The following is a 21,207-nucleotide window of genomic DNA, read 5'->3' on the forward strand; positions in this document are numbered from 1 at the left end:
TTAGTGGGTATTTGGTACGTACATATAGGAGGTATCCTATATGTATAGCTGGGTGTGAAGGATACCTTGGATTGCCTTTTGGCTTTATAAGGTTAATATATATATATATAATGATTTAAGACTCATTTCTTTCTTTAATCGATAGACATTTATTTTGTTATATAATTTATGCTAATGAGTTGTAATTTTTATAAATTTTGTGCCTTATAAAACCTTGGTTATATTTTCTTTTAGCACGATTTTTTTTTTTTTTATTATCATATGTATATACCTTATAATTTCTTCGGGAATGGCTTTATAGTTTTAATAAAATAAATTGTATCCAAGTTAAGTTTCTAACACTCTTTATTATTTCTTTAAATCCACATCCAAATATTAAAATTGTTTGCAGGCTATTCTGCCTAGGTATAATTATTTTATTTAATTTACCCATTTTTTTAAAACTTTTTTTTAAATAATAATTTAAGCAAGACTACACATAGGAGGACTATAAACTCGTTACTAATAGATACAGCCAGGTGCGATAGAATACTACATGCAGAACTAGAGTAATAAATTGTAGAAAATACTCGTTAGAACTAATTATAAATATCTTAGTTCGGAGGTTCCCAATCTTTTTCCCAAATAATCGGATTTTTTAATTTTTTTACTTTCTTGAAAAATTGGAAAACTTTCTTTTTTAAAAGCGATTACCCATTTAACAGCGAAACATTAAAAAATGATATATTTTTCTTGGGGTAATATAAAATATCTAATTTCAACTGTTTCTGTAACATTGAGGTAAAATTGAGTGGACAACCACCATGTGAGTAGGTTAGTTGAAAAATAAATTAAATTTAAATTTAAACATTTTATTGAATGTCCATTGATGATTAACATTATTAATGGGATGAATGGGCTTGGTGTTCACTACACAACATCTCAAATCTCCGAATAAAATTGGATATGGTGACCTCATTTTCGGTTCTAAGTTAATTTTCGAGGGTTATTTACTTTTTATTACCACGAACGCCGAAAACCCTTCGTACAAATAGGATGTTGCAAATGGAATTAATATTCGTATTGCTTCACCAATAAGCAGTAGATATTCCTCTTTTACTGGTATCCAAAAATCAGATAGTTACATGCTATACAATTTTAACTTTAAATTATAATCGCAAGACAAGTCAATAAGAGATTCTTCTTATGAAGAAGTAAGTTTTGATGAAGCCTTGGCTTTAAATGGGTCTTGAATCCATGTAAATTTATCATTATCTGTTTGTGGATTTACAAAGTAGATTACAATTACAATGTAAGAAAGTTACAAATTTACAATTACAATTAGAATTGACGTAGTGAGTAAATTACAATATTAAATTATGCATCCACTTATACATGCTGTAATTAGAGTTAGACAATGTGTGATCATAGATATTAATTATTTTTAAAAATTGAAAAAGTTTTGATGTTGTTGTGGGATCTTCTCTCATCATTTCCTGTAAATCTGAAAAGAATCGGTGTGGTTCGTGAGCAATATATTCAGTGAGAATGTGCCTAACGGTGATATCGTGTCCGCAGTAGCGACACATCGTTGCATTTTATTTTTTCATGAGATCTTCGAACTTTTTTATAACCTCTGATAGGTGATCAATAAAAATGTATTTTATATTGCAAGACAAATTAATTTCATTGGAGGTACAAACTGGTGTAACAAGGGGGAAAAAACCACTGATACACTCTTCATTAATTTTTAATGAAGCCGCTTAACACACTTTGGGAATCACTGTGTTAGTTAATAAAACATTTCTTTTATATATTTTATAAACAAAACCATTTTTTTTTTCATATTTTCGTATTTGCTTTGTAGGTCCGTATTTATAACTAGTTCTAAGGAATATTTTTCTTAATTTATTACTCTAGTTCTATATTTAGAATTCTATAATACCTGGCTGTATCTATTAGTAACTAGTTTCTAGCCCATCTATATGTATACGTAAAAACTTATTATTATTATTATTTCTTTTATACATTTTATAAGCAAAACAATTTTTTTTTTTTACATATATACTTATTTTCTCTATGTATATTTATTTTAATGTTTTGTTAATTCTTACAATGTTTATATCATGTTTTTCATTAAGCTCTGACGAAACCCTGGAAAACATTGGTTATAATAATAATAATAAGAATAAATAGTTCTCTTTTACTATTTTTATACCTCTATTGACCGCCACCCGGACTATCTTCCTACAATCTACTTCATACGGCCAACTATCTTCTTCCAATAATAAACAATTATACTTTAATTTTAATCTCTTTGATATTAAACTACTTTTACCAATGAGTAGTTTCAATGCATGCCTATATCATATCGTTATGATCTTACTTCAAATTTACTAAATGTAATATTATGTACAGTTGTAAATGTCAAGAAATAAATTTTAAAAGCTATACAGCTTAAAATAAACAGAATAAAAAAATTATATTCTATTTCTAACATAAATTGTAATTTAAAAAAAAATTGTAATTAAAAAAAATTGATTCAACTTGTTTTTTAACTCGAATAATGATTTTTTTTTTCCCACTTCTATATGAAAAAATATATATTCTATTTCTAATAAAAATTGAAATTTGAGAAATCATAGGTTTAAATTTTTTTACTCGTGAGTTGATCAAAAGGATAGTTTATCCGAGAATTAAGATTTTTTTTTACATTTATTTGGAAAAAGTTTAATATTGTTTTTCTAAAATAAATTATAATTTAAAAAAAATTAGGTTCAAATATTATTAAAATATATTTATTTATTAATATAAATTTTTATCTATTAATTGATTTTTTAAAAAGAATTTATTTACACTACAATTGTTTGAGGGGAGGATATAAATTTCTCAATAGAAAAAGTACGTCTCATCACAAGATTAAAATACATCTAATTCTGCTATATTTCCATATCTATACAGTAGAGTTTTATAGTGGAAGAAAGTCCAAGGATCCGTGAGTAATATCGGTCCTAAACATGAAAGATATATTAAATATCGATATTTATAAGTTAGAAGAAGTAAACTATTTTTTTTTTTTTCATACCCTACTGTAATGATTTTAGTGGGTATTTGGTACGTACATATAGGAGGTATCCTATATGTATAGCTGGGTGTGAAGGATACCTTGGATTGCCTTTTGGCTTTATAAGGTTAGGTGAGGGGTCCGATGAAGGTTGTAACTTGGTTGACTTACGCTAGTGGATTATTGGAACGGGAAGGGACCGTTCCGCTAGTTGACCAGAGCCTACTGCTAAAAAATGTGTATTATAACCTAAACTTTAACTAAAGCGGGAAAGAAGTAAGCGAGAAGGGAAAGAAATTTTCCCTCCCGAAAAGCGGTTACTATTATAAACTAACCTATACTCTTATTGACGTACAGTCCAGTCAAGAAATAATTATTACCTAATAATCCTCCTATGAGTCTGAAAAGAGGCTGCCCTCGAGATCTTCTCTAGACATTTTATTGGAGTTCTATCAATGGATAGATTCTCTACATGTCTGTATCATATAAAATAACTAAATAAAAAAAAATTAAAATATATGTTTTTCTTTAATTTGGGCATAGATCGATTCTACTCATTTTTTTCAGTTGTATGTCACATAAATTCACAAAACTAATTAATAAATGTAATATACAAAAAAAGAAGCTATATTATTGTATATATAATCTTATCACTGTCTTGAGACTGGTATTTATTGTTAAAATTAGTCAATTGGTATCTATGTTAAGTCTCAACACTCTTTCATATATCATCAACAGTCCAAAGTACCGGCTAATTCGATCATCCTCAAAACCAATCTTAAATATAAATTTACACCTCACGTCCAATTATTTAAAACTTTTTGCAGGCTATTCTGCCAAGGTCATTAATTGCAAGTCAAATCACTCTTTTTGTCACAATGTCATTAATTTTCAACACTTTTAATTTTAGATCTACTTAACACTTCCAACTATCATATAAATAAAAATGAAATTGTGGCAAAATAAGGTAATTGTTTACTATCGCGCCTTTTTGGAAGGCGCCATAGTAAACAAATAACAATAATTTGTTTATTTACAATGTTCGTAGTTAATTTGAGGCAAGTAAAACCACATCAACAATTGTTGCGAGGCTAATTAAAGACTGCATCTACAGAACGTAACGTAAAAGCTCTAATTATAACTGAACAACTGCGCAGATTGTGGAATTGGACAACTAGGCAAATAATGAAACATGTTGCGGTCCAACATATCGTTAGGCATGTATAACCAAAAAGTAGGCTTCACATTATTTAACATAATTAATAATTTTATTACATTTCATTAAAATTTATTCATAAGATAATACAACTTTGTTTAAATGAATCAATTAGTATCTATGTTAAGTCCCAACACTATTATATCATCAACAGTCCAATGTTTCGTCCAATTCGGCCATCCTCAAGGACAATCTTAAATATAAATTTACACCTCACATCCAATTATTTAAAAATGTTTTACAAGCTATTCTGCCAAGGTATAATTATTTTAGTAAATTTAACTATATATCCTTTCACTTTTAGCAAATAATAAACAAATCAACCTTAAGTCGAATCAGGCATCATTAATATACAATCGTATAACTCCAAATAAAAACAAAACAGAGACAGCACATCTCATATCAGTAGTATGAAAAACCTCCTCAATACATGCGATATAGTAGATGATTTGAAATTAATCAATAACATAAATTGTGAATGTATTATTTTAATTTTTAAACGAGCGATAGCTAAGTGATAAGACACTCTGCTACTAACTCCAAGGAGTTTGAAACCCCCTGTGTAATTAATACAAGTCAAATCACCTTATTTTGCCACAATTTCATTTTTATTTATATGATAGTTGGAAGTGTTAAGTTGATCTAAAATTAAAAGTTTTGAAAATTAATGACATTGCAACAAAAAGAGTGATTTTACTTGTAATTAATGACCTGAGCAGAATAGCCTGCAAAAAATATATAATTGGATGTGAAGTATAAATTTATATTTAATATTGTCCTTGAGGATGATCGAATTGGAAGAAACGTTGGACTGTTGATGATATATTAAAGATTGTTGAGACTTAACATAGATACCAATTGACTAATTTAAAAAATAAATACCTGTCTCAAGAAATTTAAAAGATTATAAATAAAATAATATAGTTTCTGTTTTTATATAATACATTTATTAATTAGTTTTGTGAATTTATGTTATATACAACTGAAAATAATCAGTAGAATCGATCTATGCCCAGCTTTAAGAAAAGCATATATTTTAATTTTTTATTTAATGTGATTTACAACTGTACAAATAATAAATACAATAAGTAAATATGTTGTATGTTTCATATACACTTGAAGATATTGGGAAGGAACCACCCATTGGTGGTTCTTCAAACATTAATTTAAATTAGAAGGTCCCGTGGTCATCTTCTTTTCAGACGCCTCGGAGGATTATCAGTGATTGTTAAGGATGAAAAATTAAGCATTATTTGGTTAGGATGGGTAAGGAGTTTGGAATGTAAAGACGCATATCTGTTTTGGGCCAAATAAGCAACGAATGGGATTTTAACGTCATTGTGAATGAGTTTATTAGTAACGTAATAAGAAGCTTCAAGGATTTTGGATTGTGAGTATTGGATGCGGGAGGAATTTGATGGTTTGGTAGAGCCCCCGAGCTCAATTCCATATGTCCAAATTGGTCTGATTATCGTAGTGTATACTACTTTTTTGTAATGAATGGGAAGTTCATAGCGTTTGTTAAGTATGTGTTGTAGCAATCGGAATCTACGAGCAGTATCTTGTCGTTTGTAATATATTTTAATTTTTTTATTTAGTTATTTTATATGATACATATATATATATATATAGAGAATCTATCCATTGATAGAACTCCAATAACATTTATAGATAATATTTCGAGGGCATCTTCTTTTAAGACGCCTAGGAGGATTATGAGGTGATTAAAGAGGAGTCAGGTTAGAAAAAGTGGATTTGGGTGGTTAAGGAGTTTATGATGGAAGGATTGATATCTAGTTCGCGCTAGATCGGTTACAAAGGGAACATTAAGGTCTTTGTGGATGATTTTATTTGTGACAAAGTAGGGAGCATTTAGGATTTTTGATTCTTAGGATTGGAAACAAGAGGAATTCGATGGTTTAGTGGAGCCCTAGAGATGAACTCCGTCAGTCCAGATAGGTTTTATTATAGATATATAAATGAGTCTTTTGTAATTAGTTAAAAGTTTAGGCCGTTTGTCTAATAAATGTTGTAATAGTCGGAATCGACGTGCAGCTTCCTGTATTTTCAGTCTTTTATAACGATTCCAAGTCAGTCGTTTGCCAGAGTATTTAAATATAGAAAAACAAATTCAACTTTGTAAACAAATAAACACGTCTTTCACTGGTAGGCAGATCATGACTAACAAATCCCATGAGATTTGAAATTTTAGCTTAATAATACCACTAATTATGTTAATCTGAAAACCCATACTAATTTAAAAGACATAAGAATTTTGATGACAGGTTAATTCTAAGATTATAGACTATTATCGTGCCCAAAGGGGACAAATGATTCTTAAGGCCTTCATTTAGTTCAGTGATTCCTACCCGTGGGAGATTCCGGCAGTACAGAGAAATAATTTATAGGACCGTTTGTTTCAGAGGAAGTTAAGAGACTGCAGTGGTGCCATTTCGAATCCGGCCTGGGAGTCGACTTTTAATTTTGTGGCGCTTCCAGACCCCAAAAGAGTTATTTCATCTCAATTTTTGAATACCTTAATGAAAACTAACTATATTTACTAGACGAAATTGATGAGTCTGATAAAAAATAGCGGCTATTTCTAAATGTTAAAAAAAAAATTAATTTTTCATTCGGAGCTCTATATCTTCTAAACTAAAACGCTACAAAACCTAATAAAACATTATTTAAAGTAGATTAAATATGCTAAAATATGTATAGTAATACTGTTTACGTTGAGCAGTACCCGAGTTCCATTGTTTAAGAAGCAACATTTCATGAAATATCAGTAGTTAGTGAATATATAGTGGAACATCTATATCCCATAATACTATTACAATGTAGGTTATAGCAACAGAAAAATATGTTTGGTACTTCTTTAGGTGAATATGTACAGACTAAAAGGTTAGAAGTCAGGTAGGTGAATTGATGAAGATAATAGAAATGCAGATAGAGGTGATATAAATGAAAATATGTAGAACAGACTGAAAGGTGAAATAAATAAAAAGATACACTGCACACACTAGGTAGGTTAAACACTGTTATCTATAATCCAAAGAGGTTGTCATTTCAGTAGGGAGGAATTACCTCTGCTTACAATAACTTACTCAAGGATTTTTATACTATTGTAATTCATTTGCAGAAATTTAATGGTGTAAGATTTAAGGTTGTAAGGGTAAAATAAATGGTAATCAAGGAGAGGAAATTGAGTTTGGAATTAATTAAAATGAGGTAATGGATCAAAAATTGGCCTGAACAGGAACAATTACATATATTTTTTTTCGAAATGTTGATTTTATTCGCTTGACATAGCGAGTTTAATTAAAATTATTTGAGTCGTTTTTAAAGAAAATCGATTATTTAAAGTGACACTTTCGGTCTGTCGATTATAACAAAAAGTTGCCATAAACCCCATTTTAACAAAATCGAATTCCATATGTGATTTCAGTTTCGTACAAATTTTGTTTTTACCCAGGGGACTTCAAAACGTGTATTTGTTTCGACAACTCGAATTCGAAATTTTACTTTATATATAGGTTAGTGAAAGTAAAAAAATTAGGTCCAACATTTTCCGTTTTATAAAAAATTTTCTTTGCTTCCAGTCTATGTTAAATTCAACGACTAAATTCTATCATTTTCCAACAGAACACTACATAAGGACCTTCATATCCTTTTTGTCCTTGATCTCATAGCAACCAAATTCTCAAATTTCCATTTAAACCTTTCTTATAATCCTAATTCTTTGGCTCAATCCTTTTCTAGTTCCACCCATCGCTGGGATCTTAAAGGGGCTCAAGAGACTCATACTTAGACCGGGATTAGATATTGTATATAATTTATTTTACTTAGTTTTTTGTATTCTGTATGAATTTAGCATACAGGTAAGTAGAGAAATTACCTATTGCTAGCACTCTAATAACATTTCAACGTTAGAAAATAATGAGGCCATCTTATTTTTAGGCACCTCGGAGGATTGTCAGGAATGGTATAGGAATCAAGGTTATAATCTTGGGTGGTTAGGGAGTTTATATGAAAGGAATGATATATAGTTCGGGCTGGAACGGTTACATAACAACATTAAGGAGTTTATGGATGATCTTATTTGTGACAAAGTAAGGAGCATTGAGAATTTTGGATTGTAAGGATTGGATACGAGAGGAATTATATGGTTTTGTGGAGCCCCAAAGCTCAATTCCGTATGTCCAGATAGGTCTTATTACAGTCATGTAGATCAGTCTTTAGCAATGAATTGGAAGTTTAGACCGATTGCCTAATAATAGCTGTAATAGTCGGTATCGACGCGAAGATAATCAAAAATAAATTTGAAAAACACAACTTTTTATGACTTCTACTATTTTAACCACCCTTTCTAGAATTAATTATGAAAAATAATGATGTTCATCTGGGAAAACGATGTTGGATAACAAAATTGACTGAACCTTTAAAAGCTGAAATACAGGGTAGAATTTAGATTTATTTCGCAAGAGTTATTGAACTGAGAAAACTCAGTAGAGTATATTTAATACATTTTATGTATTATAAGTATGAAGTACTAATTTTATTTTAATGAAGGGTACGAAAAAAAAAATCCTCATAATTTTGTAATATAAATCAAAAACAGACAAAAAAATATAATAACGCATACATTATGTGCTATTATCTTTTAATAAAGTTTAAAAAAATATAATAATAAAGTTCTTCTAATAAATATTTTGATAAATTACATAAAATGCAAATAAATTTAATTTTTCGTTCATTATTTTAAGAATTTGGATTGTTTAAATTTTAAAAAAACCAGATGAAAAACAGTACTTACTTAAATTTTCTATGAAACTTACGAACAATGCAGTGTAAACCAGCAATACACATCTGTAACAAAATAAAATATATTAATAAATTTTATAATAAATAGGGCTAATTTAAGAACAATATAATTTAACTTGAAATGTGTACAATTATTTCAGAGTGCACATTAATTTTTAAAATGTTTAAAAATTTGAAAATCTGATATTTAAAAAAAAATAATAAAATCCTCCTGTGTCCAATTCTTACAATCCAAAATCCTACATAAAATCCTTGGTGGTCCTTATTATGTCACAATACTTATTATCGCTCATGCATAAAGACCTCAACATCTCAGTTGCAGATTTATATCGTTTTAACATGGTAAAAGAAGGAAATATTTCTCCACTTAATTTAAGTTTTTTCCATTTAAAGCGCTTTAACATATTAAACAAAAGATCATGAAGAGTGTATATTTAGAGTGTATTCTCTCTCTTTTGACCGCAACCCTGACCATCTATTTATATATAGTGTGTATTTAAATATTTTCTAACAAGAAATTTTTTAAAAAGTTAAAAATCTGTAGACTATGAAGCGGAAAAAAATCGGAATAATTCACAATTTTACAAAAACAAAAAAATTATTTTATAGCCTTTAGATAACTTTTATTACACAGTTATGAACAAAACAAATGAAGATATTTTGAAATTAAATTTTATCTGGTTTACTTTGGAGCAATTTAGAATTAACTAATTTAAACTGGCTTAGTTATTGCTTTCTATTCAATGAAAACCGTGACACTAAAAACAAAACATAAAATGTCAATTTTCCTTTTTTTCTGTAAATAATTGACCCATTATAGGAACAGGCTATTATAAGAACAACAGATGAAAATAATAATTTTATATTATGATTAAGTTTATTTTATAAATTTCGTTCGACCAAAATAAATTGACAAAACATTGATTTCTACTTTTTTTTTTTATTAGAATTTTTTTTATAATTTATGAAAAAGTATACCTCAGGAACCAATGAATGTTTGCTAGAAATTAGTTAACACATTGTTTTAAGTAGTATAAAGTAGTTAATAACAATCTTCGTAGAGGTCGTAGTTTTTATGATTTTTACATATGAAATTTAGTTCGAAAAACTAGAAATCAATTTATTTTAACAAATGTCATGAAAACTACTACTTCTACAAAGACATACATCAGATTCTAGTGAATAGTAAATTAAAACAGCTTCAATTTGAGCGATAATAGATATCTGTACGTCTCAAGAATCCTGAGTATAGATTTCAGACAATAAATTCACTAACAATTGATTTTTCAGTATATATTTCATAAAATGTTGCTTTTTTAAAAAGCTATATCTCGAGAAATATTGAACGTAAATAGCTCTATTAGGGCTTACAGTTTAGCAAATTTACTCTAATTTAAATAATGGTCTATCAAATTTTCTATTGTTGGTAGTTTTAAAGATATAGAGCTCCGAATGAAAAATTTTTTAACATTTTTCTTTCCTCCTAACTTGGCAGACTCATCAATTTTGACTAGTAATTATACATATTTTTCAGTAAATTAATCAAACATTGGGGTGAAATAACTGATTTTTTCTCCTCTTGGGCTCTTGCACTAAGAGGTTTCGTATCTTAACTAGAGAGATGAATGGATAACTCAGAAAGTCAAATTTGGCAAAATAAATTCAAAAAATGTTAACTTCCAATTTACATAACTCTAAATACTTAATAGTACATTAAACTAGCTTTAATTTGAGTGTTAATAGACATTTGTGCGTTTTCATGGTTTTTGAGGTATATTTCAAAATAAATTCACCAACTACCAATCTTTCAGTATATTTATATGAAATGTTGCTTTTTAAAAAGCTATATCTCGGGAATTATTGAACGTAAATAGCTCTATTATGGCTCATATTTTAGAAAATTTACTCTACTTTAAATAATGTTCTTATAGATTTTTTAGTGTTGTCGGTAGTTTTTAAGATATAGAGCTCCGAATGAAAAAAAAATTTTTTTATAACATTTTGAAACAGCCGACATTTTCTATTCCCCCTACCTATACTTGGCAGATTCATTAATTTTTACTGGTAATTATACATAGTTTTCATAAAATTAATCAAAGATTAGTGTGAAATTACTAACAAAAAATAATGTTCTGAATAAGGTTTGAAATGCATAGCTTGATATTACGTATCAGGGTAGTACGCAACATTGCCACAGGTTGCGCTGCTATTGCGACTTAGGGGGCGAAGAACGCAGTAGAGAACAGTAAACGTTCTTAAAATAAATCAATTGTACCATTTCAAAACAATATACTACTCACAATTATTTCTAATTTGCTAAATTTAAGATTTAAGTTAGATTTAAACCTTCGAGTAAAAAAGGTGTAAGGGTAAAAAATAAGAGATAAGTAATAACGAGGTAACAAATTCTCATAAAGACAGGATTTAACTTTTTTTTTTTGGTTTGTTGTAATATTTTTGATAACTGAAATTCTAGAAAATTTCATGCTGAAAAGTTATTACGTTTTAAAAAATATTAATATATAACAAACTAGTATCCAAAAAAGGTAATTTATTCAGAAATCAATATATTAAAAACCATCTACTGCCTCATAAACCATCACTGTATATAAAAGTAGCATAAATTTACTAAAATTTGAACCCTAATTGAGCTCTCTACGTTCAATATTTCCCGAAATATTACTGTGTATATCTCGGTTATCCAAACTGGCGTTAAAAAAAAATTAAATAAATAAAGTTATATCTTCTATTGGAAGAGTTTCATATATAATTAGATCTTGGTAATAAAAATATAATCTTCCTTGTTTTAATTATTTATTTTATGTAATTAATAAATAAAAACAAAGTTTCGGGGTTGTCATCCCTATCATCAGGTATCAATGACAAATTTTCAAATTAATAGCATGTATACAACACTTAATAAATATATCACAATTTATTTTTTAAAAAATTTAATACAATTATCTGATTAAAAAGCTATTTTAAATTACTTTTTTTTTTACTCCTTATCAGTCCTATATTGCTAATAATAACATATAGTTTTCACTAATATAAACATTTTTAATAATAAAAAAAACAAAACCTATTCTAAATAAACAAATCTTTGAAATTTGAAAATAAAAAAAATTAAAAAAGAAATTATAATATATTGATTAAGTGTTGTTTGTGTGGTATTAATAACCCCGAAACGTTGCTATTGTTTATTAATGATATAAAATAAATATTTTTTTTTTTACAAATGCATGTTTGTAAAGAACTACGATCTGTAGGCAAATTAGTGTAATCAACTTGAAAATTGAAAGAGGCAATTTTAACACAGTATCGATATTGGAAAATCTAATTTTAATGAAGTGTTCATAATACACTTTGTTGGAATCAGAAATACACAATAAATATTTTATAAATTATTTGATGCCGTAAAATTAATTTAATTAATAGTAGAAACATACATAATACGAATTTTGTTGGTGAACTCTAATAGTTCTTGGGATACATAATTCTAAAAACCAACATATCATAAAAAATAAACTCAAAAATCATTAGTAAGTGAATACATTTTCAGATATCTGTATCTCAAAAGCTCTGCTCTACCCCCACGTGGGGGATAGAGTGGGCTCAGGGATCCTCAGGTCGATTATGTAAATATTGTATATAAGAGTGTAAATGTATGTTTATTCTTCTGTTTGTATATATTTTAAGAAAGTTTTTTTTTTCATGATCATTCATCACTATTACCTATTGCCCACAACTGTATGGCAGATTGCAATATCTATCAATAAATAAAATAGTAAAGTATATCTCAAAAACCATTTGACATACAGATGTCCATTAGCAAGTTTAATACTTAATAAAGTAGTTTATTTACGATTCTTCGTAGGTGTAGTAGTTTTTATGAGTAATTTCCAGTGGTTCCGATATTTTTTTTATTTTTGAAAAAATATAACGGAACCATAAGAAGAACATATGTCTGCCAGCACTCAAAATAAAGGTAATTAATCTTACAATAAAGTAGTGTGTCGTAACATATCTTCGTTGGCTTAGAAGTTTTTATGATATTTACATATGACTAAATCACTTTATTTTAGCAAATATGAAAACTATCACTCCTAAGATGATATACCTCTCAAACTTCTTTTTTGGACATTTAACTAGCATTAATTTAAGTGCTAATAAACATTTGTCGAATATCGAATGGTTTTTGAGATTTTTCAAAATAACTTCACTAACTTTTCAGTGCATTTTTTATGAAATGTTAAATCTCGGGAACTATTGAACGTAAATAGCTCTATTAGGGCTCATATTTTGGCAAAATTACTCTACTTTAAAAAAGGTTCCCTTGTGGTTACATTGTGTTGTTGGTAGTTTTAAAGATATAGAAATCCGAATGAAAAATTAATTTTTTTTTAACGTTTTGAAACAGCCGCCATTTGTATTACGCCTACGTATACTTGGCAGACTCATCAATTTTGACTAGTAATTATAAATAGTTTTTGTTAAAGTAATAAAAAATTGGGGTGAAATAACTGCCTTTTTTCTCCTCTTGGGTTCGTGTATTATGACGTGACCGACTTGAAACATGAATATACCTTCTCTAATATTCCGACGGACGTTTACTTGTTAATGAAATATCGAACAGTAAACATCTTGTGCAATGCTTCTTTCGATTCGAAATAAACAGGAAGATGTTTTGGCCATTATTTGGAATTTACCTGCAAGAATTAAGTGAATTCCACGACACATACGAAGCACTCCCATCTTTGAATTCAGTGTCATTTCGAGACTGACCGTGAAAAGGATCTTTTACTGTCTCTTACCAACTTATTGTAAGATAATTATATTTTGTATTATGAATGTCAATCTAGAAAATAATAATCAATATGAGTTCATACTCCTGGAAGCAGGTTCACTACACAAACTAAATTCGATGAACTTCAGAAAACCTTTATGTAAGGATATCCCATATTTACTCAGTTTCTATTTAGATTGGAGAAGTTTGACTGTCCAGTTGCAGGCCTACCTTCTACGCCATAACCCCTGATGAAGACCTGAAACTTAGGTCGAAACGTCGGCATAAAATAAATAAATATGGTTTTGTTTATTTATGTTGTTCTTTGCTGACTGCACCTCTCGACAAACTTCCCCAATCGTTAATCTAGGGTCAACTATCTACACCTCAGTTTCTATTTAGGTTTTATTTTTGGGACTAATAGCCTCACTGATTTTTTTTTTTTTTTTAAATATTTATTTATTGCTATTTACAACTGTACATTATAATACATTTAGTAAATCTGATCTAAGTTAAATTGGAGTGTTACAGGCGTGTAGAGAAACTACCCATTAGTAGTACTCTACTGACATTTTACATTAGCTGGTCTCGTGGCCATCTTCTTTTCCTCACTGAAATAAAGAACTAAAAATATCATTTACCCAGCAATTCTGCAAATCTGAAACATGCCGTTTACGTAAAAAATTTTCTTATGTTTTCAAGTATGATGGATGTAGTATTTGATATTGGGGAGGGGTAGTGAGATAAATCTCTCTTACAGCACTTTATACATTTTAAAAGGGAATCGAGGACAGAGAATATGATAAGATATACATGAAAAATGAAAAATAGTTTTGTGTCTGATGCGGGATCACAGAGATTCGTGATGTTAGTAGTTAATACTCGTCAGTCGGGTCTGAGACAGCTTATGTATGTTTGCCATCTTTGTGGGCGTTGGTGCTAACATTTAAAAAGGTGGGTTAATGTTGTGGGCTATCAAAGAAGTTTATGTGCCTCTGTGAGATGAATTCTGTCACTGTCGGCAGTCCAAGTGTCGTTTGGATGTAGTCAGTTTTCGCTCTTTGCAAAGTTGTATGTTTTACAATCCGTCGACACAGGAACTGTTGGAGTTTCTTCGCTGCTGTCTAAACCTAAGGGCATAAAATGTCATGATAAAGCTAGCTCTGATATACTGCAGCTGGAAACTGGGGCTCTCACAGGTATCCTAGAAAGCAGATTCGAGAGATTTGAATGGTATAATTACAGGAGCGATCTAGGATCCGAGTCTTCACACATTGGAGAAGAACCAACAGTGAACTCCTTGCAGAGACTTGTCAGTCAATATGTCATATATTGACAAGAAGGTTAAAATGGGTAGGAAATGTGGCTCGGAGCAATCCATCAGGACGCCTCTACACAACAATGAATGCCAGTATATATGAATGCTTTGTGGATAAACAAGGAGCGAAAGAGCTGCATGCAGCAAACTGGAAAGCAGTAGCCCAAGACAGCCAGGCGTGGAGAAGCCTGGTTCGGGCGCCAAAGATCTACAAGCCAACCGATAAAAAAATATATGTTACATAATATTAGAGGCCATTCTACGTTGAACTTGAAACTGAGTCATTATTTTAATAGAGATTAGAGAAGAGTAGATGAACAAACCACAGAAAAACAAATCAAGTTTTAGTAGACTTCTACTAAAATACTTTAACTCATAATTATAATTATTGTTATAGGGAGTAGAGTAACTGAGTGATAAGGCACTGAGCTCTTAAATTCAAGGACCAGGGATCAAATCTGGCTACAGATAATTATTTAATCAATGTAACCATGAGTCAACGCTGTGGGTTCGGGGAGCTTTCCGGGATTAACCCAGGCTCATAAACTGGGTACCCTATATTGGGGAAAAATTTGGCATAACAAAATTTATTATAACAAAATCACCTAGTACAACCGTTGGTCTAGTAATAGACCCTTCAGTGGTTGTAGCAGTAAAAAAAAATTTTTTAAAGTATCGTAATAGTTTTAAATAACACTTTTTATTTATTTTAAATATATCAATTCAAAACTAAAAAAGTAAATATGCAACAAAAAACAATATAATTTGAAAACTGAATTATGGTAAAAAAGGAATTTCTAAATTTTATAATAAGTATGAAAATATTTCCATAGCGAACTATACCAATCTAATGTTATATTGTTAAGATTTATTATAGGATGTTTACATGTTAAGTGATTGTAAACCATTTCAGATATCTTTCTTATAAGACGCTTACACGAAACAGAAGTTCTTATGTTTAAAATAGCAAAGTTTCAATGTAAACCAACGAGACGGAAAATAACTTCAACATTCCACCCTGCGCAAAATAAAACAATTAATAGGATTTATAGACCTGTTTCATCCCTCGCCCCTTAAAATTTTAAGTTTAATTTCTAGTAAACTTTAGATGTAAAAAATTATAAATAATACTTTATAACTATCATTTACTATAATAACCTGAAGATAGGCGGACGATCCGAATGTCCAGGTGAATAATATATCATTGATATAAAATAATTAGAAAATAAAAAGATTTAATAAAATTTTTAAAAAAATACTCAAAAATATAATTATTCTAAAATAATGATAAAGGTTAAAAATTCACAAAATCTTTAATTTCAAAATTGTATTGCAGCAAATCGGAAAATATCGTACATTGGTCTTTACAAAATAGAATATAATAAAAATAATCCCCCCCCCCATTCCTCAGTTATTACATTACTATAATTTTAATTTAATATAACTATATAATTACAGAATATATATGATATTTTTATTATTATTAACAATATTATTAAAATTCATATAGTATATAGCCCTATATTTCCAATTCATAACCACTATGTATTTAACTTTTTTTGTGTTTAAATCAACAGATAAAAATATTTACTTTCTAAATTAACACTAGTGTTAGCTACTTATTAACACTAGATCAGTTTTTGGGCTATTATCATCGTTATTTGATTATAATGTGTGAGGGATAGGCTAAGGTATGAAATTTCCTGTATTCATACAATACATATTGTATAATACCAAATAAAGAATTTTTTAGAGAAATATCATTTGAATATAATAATTTTTCTTGAAATCAAACACTAACCAAGGTTTCAGAAAGCATAATTCATTTCTTGAAGATATTTGAGTAACTTTAGCTGTGGTTAATTTTTTACTTTTATTTAAACGTATTTTTTTTAATGCATATTATTTTAAAAAATATTACCTAGTAATAAAAATGAGAAAGATTTATCTAGTGATAAAGATTAGAAAAATTTATATAGTAATACAGTTGAGAAAGATTTATCTAGTAATGCAGATGAGAAAGATTAATCTAGTAATAGAGAAGAGAAAGATTTACCTAGAAATATAGAAGAGAAATATGTACCTAGTAATATAAAAGAGAAAGATGTTTCTAGTAATATAGAACAGTAATATAGAATGTAAGAAGAAATATAGAAAAGAAAGATCTACCAGGTAATATAAAACAGAAGGATGTACCTAGTAATATAGAAGAGAAAGATGCACCTATAAATATAGAAAAGAAAAATACACCAAGAAATATAGAAATAGTTTCCAGTTTAAATATCCGCAAGTGTAAACTATAATGGACAAGGTCGAATTAACTGGGAGGTCTAGTTTGTGATGTCCTTGTTACGTAAGCAAGGGTCTCTACGCGCAACACTGTGATTTAAAATTTAAACTTCAAGGTTTATTGAACTCTTAAATTTCATCCACTCCAAGACAAACATATTAATTTTCAATCCAAAATCTTTATAACCATAGTCAATGCAATTTACTATGTTTCCAATAGAACACTACACCATGACCTTCATATTCCTTTTGTCCTTGACCTAATACCAACCAATTCAAAATCCCATGTAAATATTTCTAATAATCCTAATGCTTTGATTCAATCGTATCCAGTTCTACCCATCCCTACAAACCATTTCGAAGGTGAAACGGAAGTGGCCAAGAGATCTATGGTAAAATAAACTTGACAAATGGAGATTGTTTGCGGCTTTAGTGCACTTGCTCAGCCTCCACTGACTCACTACCAACACACAAGGGTGTGGATACCGAAGTTAGTTACTTTCTTTATTTACCAAGCATTTGTAGACATTTTAGTTTGACGATAAAGGCAAATGTATGAATCTGGATTTAGGTACAATTATTTACTAATGATTCTATTATTTCAGGATAAGAAAATGCAAATGGATTAATAGAAATATTTCTATTATGTATATTAAATGGCAAAGATAGACAATGAGAGAATTTGGCACAAATGCCAATTAAGTATAAATTTCCAAGTTATAACACTAATTCATATCTTTTTTATTATCCTTACATCCTGCTAGCTTAATGTTGAAGAAGTCCATAGCCATGGTCTCGGCACACATTAAATCAGTTTAATTCCTTTAAATGTTTAAATTTAATCATTTGCAACTATCATCTAACATTTTTCTTTTCTTTTTTTTTTTATTATTATGAATGAATAAATGAAATATGTTTATATATAAAAAAAAACTAAAATGCATCTATTTAAAGAATCTAAAGAAACATCCGTGTGTCAAAGCCTGACATAAATTTTTATTAAAACATAAATAACAAAACTTAAAAAAAAAAGTTATATGCTTTAACAACAATGCAAGTCAACAATTTAAAACAACAATACGGTATTTAGGTTTAAAGAAACACCAATAATATCAAACAATTAGCGAGTTGTAGTATGGCATTGACCCCTAACATTTTAACCAACTGAGCTCTTTCCAGTGTAGCCCGTCGTACATAGTTACTAACATCTCTCCAATTAGAGCCTTTTAATAAACTGAGTAATTGTTCTGGAGAGCCAAACTATACCCAAAATATATTATTCTAACTAAATTAACACTATACTTGTAACAGATTGTCAACAAGTGAATAATGTCTTCCTATTCTTTGGGGTTACACACCGGGCAGTTATGTTAATGTTAAATTGAGCAATTATGTTCACTGAAAAATCTATCGCATCGATACCAAAACAAAATTATCATTTTTACATTTCTGTTTCTACCGTAAATAAACAAAAATAAGATCGGAGAAATTTTTCAATATTCCTTTTTTTGTCAGATTCCTTTACGCTATGTCTAACTGGGGTCAATCTTCATAGTACAAGAGCCGGGAAGATTAAAAGGCAGTTATCTCACCCCAATGTTTTATTACTTTAATGAAAACTATGTATAATTACTAGTAAAAATTGATGAGTCTGCCAAGTATAGGTAGGAGGAATAAAAAATGGCGGCTGTTTTAAAGCAATAAAAAAACTAATTTTTCATTCGGAGCTCTATATCTTAAAAAGTAGAAACAACACAAGAAAACCTAAGAGAACGTCATTTAAAGAATAGTAAATTTGCTAAAATATGACCCCTAATAGAGTTATTAACGAGTTAAATATTATTCGAGATATAGCTTTTTAAAAAGCAATGTTTCGGAAAAATGTTGTATAGGACGTACTGAAAGATCAGTACTTCGAGAATTTATTTTGAAAAATTTATATCTCAAAAACCATTTGACGTACAGATGTCTATTAGCACTCAAATTAAAGCTAGTTTAATGAGCTATAAAGCAGTTTATGATGTTTATCTTCGTAGGAGTAATAGTTTACATGAAATTTGCAAAAATAAATTGATTTATAGTTGTTCGGACAAATTTTTATTTGCCAAATTAATATTTATACGTGTATATCATAAAAACTACTACCCCTACGAAGATAAGTGTCATGAACTACTTTATAGAAAGTTAAATTTCCTTTATTTTGAGTGTTGGCAGACATATGTGCGCCTTATGGATCTAGAGATATATTTTTTTTAAAATCCAACATTTTATACTAACAACTAAAAATTAACATTTTGTAAATTTATTTTGTCAAATATCATAAAAACTACTACTCTTACAAAGATAAACATTATTAACTATTTGGTAGTAAATTTCACTAGCTTTAATTTGAGCGCTGGCAGACATCTGTACGTCCAATGGTTTCTGAAATGAAGTTTTTCATAAATCAAACTTATTGCCCGAACAACTATAAATCAATTTATTTTAGCAAATATCATGAAAACTACTATTCCTACGAAGATAAAGGTCATAGACTTCTGTATATTCCATTAAACTAGCTTTAATTTGAGTGCTAATAGACATCTGTACGTCACATAGTTCCTGAGATATAGATTTCTCAAAATAAATTAACTACTAATCTTTCAGTAGATTTTTAAGAAAGTTTGCTTTTTAAAAAGCTATATCTCGAGCACTATTGGACGTAAATAGCTTTTTAGGGCTAATATTTTAGCAAATTTACTATTCTTTAAATAATGTTCTCTTAGATTTTCTAGTGTTGTTGGTAGTTTTTAAGATATAGAGCTCCGAATGAAAAATTAATGTTGTTTTAAGGTTTTGAAACAGCCGCCTTTTTTAATTCCCCCTACATATACTTGGCAGACTTATCAGTTTTGACTAGTAATTATACATAATTTTCATTAAAGTGATTAAAATTTGGGTGAGATAACTGCATTTTTTTCTTCCCGGCTCTTGTACTACTTCTTGTCTTTGGCATTTTATAGATGAATATTTTTAATATAGACTATTTTTCTTTAACGATTACGCTGGTCGTTAATTTAAGTATTAGAATATAGTTTTATGGATAACGGGAACTGAGGTTTGGCATTTAGGTTGGTCCTCTTTTGTGATTAAGTGAATGTGTGTTAAGTTGGATTGTCCGATTCTCACATTTGCAATAATCACTTCTTCTCTGTTCCCCCTCGTGGCACTTGCCTACTTTTGTGTTGTTTCTTTTTACATTCCTTAGCTTATTAATCAGTTAAACCTCAACCCACATGGAATCCCCAATAATTTTGAGCGGTGGAATATTTATTAGGGGTATTCATGATCTTTGGTTTAACATGTTAAAGCGTGTTAAATAGAAAAACTCATGTTAAATCGAAAAAAATTGCCTTCTTTTACCGAGGTAAAACGAAATAACATTTAACATGGCTAAGAGTCTGTTACTTGGTCTGTTAAATGGAGAATGACGTCACAAAATAGGCCAGTTGAGATCGCCGCCATTTTTGTTGTTGTGACAGCTCAGTTCTTTCGTGTGTTTGTGGTATTCATATCCCTGTTATTAAACTAGAATGGATAATTTTAATGATACATTTGAGAAAAAAAAACAATGTAATTTCATTCTACAATCTGAAAAATTGTTAACGCTCGCCAGATAAAAATCTCACTAAATAAACCATGTAATTATTCTTAGGGGACATATGTCCCAGAATAAAGTTATTTTTTCATTT

General features: G+C 29.0%; 1 long non-coding RNA gene across 1 annotated transcript in view; it reads right to left on the reverse strand.

Annotated features, from left to right (window-relative positions):
• Positions 1–21,207, reverse strand: part of LOC136796368 (uncharacterized) — a 274,286-nt gene that overhangs the window by 151,288 nt on the left and 101,791 nt on the right. The window contains exon 4 of the long non-coding RNA XR_010844077.1: positions 9,076–9,128. This is a non-coding gene — a long non-coding RNA (uncharacterized lncRNA). The remainder of the gene's footprint in view (positions 1–9,075; positions 9,129–21,207) is intronic.

The sequence above is a fragment of the Halyomorpha halys genome, unplaced genomic scaffold, assembly GCF_000696795.3.
Source record: "Halyomorpha halys isolate HHAL.00 unplaced genomic scaffold, Hhal_1.1 Scaffold21.1, whole genome shotgun sequence".
Taxonomy (NCBI): domain Eukaryota; kingdom Metazoa; phylum Arthropoda; class Insecta; order Hemiptera; family Pentatomidae; genus Halyomorpha; species Halyomorpha halys.